We start from the raw sequence: 2,500 nt of genomic DNA, 5'->3' as shown, positions 1-2,500 counted from the left end.
CCCTCTTCTTGAAATATGTATTCACCTCAGCCATTTCCATCCTTTTCGCAAAATCGAACACCATCTGTCCTTCCACATTTCTCTCCTCGATTCCATACCTTACCATCAACTCCTCACCACCTCTGTTCCCTTCAGCAACGTGTCCATCGAAGTCCGCTCCAATCACCACTCCCTCCTCCTTGGGTACCCTTTCCACCACGTCGTCCAACTCAACTCCAGAATTCTTCTTTTTCGTCCATCTTACACCCGACTTGCGGGGCATATGCGCTGATAACCGTCAGCAATACACCTTCGATTTCCAGCTTCATAATCCTCACTCTGTCTGACACTGTGTTCACCTCCAGCACGCTCTTGACATACTCTTCCTTCAGAATGACCCCTACCCCATTTCTCCTCCCATTCGCACCATGGTAGAAGAGTTTGAACCCACCTGCGATACTCCTGGCCTTACTCCCCTTCCACCTTGTCTCTTGTCACCTTTCTTCTTTCCATCACGTCAGCCAGCTCTCTCCCTTTACTAGCCATAGTGCCAACATTCAAAGTTCCGACTGACTCTCACCTCCACACGCCTACCCTTCCTCCTCTCTAGCTGCCTCTGGACATGCCTTCCCCCTCTCCTTTTCCTTCGCCCAACAGTAGCCTAGTTTCCACCGGCACTCCGCTGGTTAACAGTACCGATGGCGGTCGTCGGTAACCCGAGCCTCGACCGATCCGGTATGGAAATCTTATTTATGATCCGCATATTTGATTTGGCAAAGATTTGACGCCGGATGCCCTTCCTGACGTAACCCTCCCCATTTGTCCGGGCTTGGGACCTGCACTAAGAATGCACTGGCTTGTGCATCCTCAGTGGCTGGGTTGCACGCTTTTCTATGTTTGCCCCTCACTTTTGTGGCGTGAACTATCAATTCTAGTAATACAGGTGTGTTTATGTTAGGTATCACAGACACACGCACACGCACAATATATGTCCAAAAGTATTGACATAACTGACCATTACACCTACAGGAGCTTTTCTGACATCTCATTCTGAATCCATAGAAACCCATATTCCACGAAGCTCCCGGCGCACAGTTTTGGTGCCGATGTTAATGCCAGGAGAAGTTTGGATCTCTGCAGTTATTGAGTGAACAGAGCGTTGGCGACTTGAGTTGCTGTTGTTCCTAAAGGCTTGCGCTTTTCAATAATATGATGATATATGAAGCATAGAGAGTAAACGGGATAGATACCTTTTGAACAGCACCCTGTAGTACAGCACTTTGAAGGTACATATGTCGTCACTTGCTGTAGTGGTTTTTACTGATGGGCGTGGCCAGGTTTTCAGAAGCCTCTCAGTTGTCAATGTGAGAGCCAGGGGACGCGTCTGCCGTACGTTTAGGGTTAGGGTTAGGTGATTTCTCTGGTAGGGCTGCTTACACCACACCCCGGACTGGATTTGTTGCGTGTTTGTGTCCTGATCGATGGGCCAACTTAACACGCCTTCGGAGGGTGTCCGCCGGCCGGCTTTGCCGGCGTTCGGGCGGTCGGTTCCTCCGGTCTGGCGGATCGATGTCCTTTATTTAATGTTCTTAGTGGCGAGCAGAGTGCGGAGTGGGAGGGGCTCTACCGCGTAGTCGTCCTCTCCGTTGCACAGCTCGACAGCGTGCTCGGCGGTGCTCAGCCGGACCGTCTATCCCAGTTGCTCTTCCACGGCTCCCCTCGCGAGGCTTGCCGCCCCCCCCCCCCCTCCCCCTCCAACATCTGTATGGGGAGGGGTGGAACAGCTCCGTGTTTACCTCGCGGGGCTTTCCGGAAGACATTTTCTCAAAGTCCTCGTGTGACCGGTCTACTTTTTCATTGCGTTGTGTAGGAAAGACAGGACAACTTGTCTCCTTCATGGGATCTGTATTCTGTCGCATATAAACAGAGCAGGTTTCTGGAAGCTTCAGATCAGCTCCTACTGTAGCCTCTTTCTACATGTCCAAAGCGGGAAAGAGCGCGTAGCTCGCAATACAGGTTTTTTTTTTTTTTTTTTACAAAAACACATAAAACATAGCAGTCGCGTATAAACAGGACAGATTTCAGGAAACTTTAGATCAGCTCCTACTGTAGCATACGCAGGAATTGGGACCCACATTAGGAATGGATAAAATAAATTACAGGGGCAGACAAAAATGAACACGTACATACGTTTTGGGCCTCTAACAGGAAATGGCGTCACAACAGGGAGGGGTTACTAACTGGGATGGGCTACTATAAGCGTTGGTAATGACAATAATAATAATCACGTCGTGATACTTTGTGTAAACGATACAACATATGTTGGTTATGACGTTTTTAACCATGCTACACTCGCACGCTTGAAAAAGAAAAAGAAGAGCAACGTCTGGGGTTTTTCTTCTTTCCACCTCAAAGGAAGGGTCGAATTCCCGACCGGTGTTTACCGAACCCGGCCGCGGGATCCGTCACTTACCCGTCCGTACAGAGCGGCGGCGGCGGCGGCAGCGGCAGCGGCAGCGGC

Source organism: Lampris incognitus, unplaced genomic scaffold (genome assembly GCF_029633865.1).
Source record: "Lampris incognitus isolate fLamInc1 unplaced genomic scaffold, fLamInc1.hap2 scaffold_136, whole genome shotgun sequence".
Classification (NCBI taxonomy): Eukaryota; Metazoa; Chordata; class Actinopteri; order Lampriformes; family Lampridae; genus Lampris; species Lampris incognitus.
The sequence above is the reverse complement of the archived record's forward strand: the minus strand, read 5'-3'. Positions refer to the sequence as shown.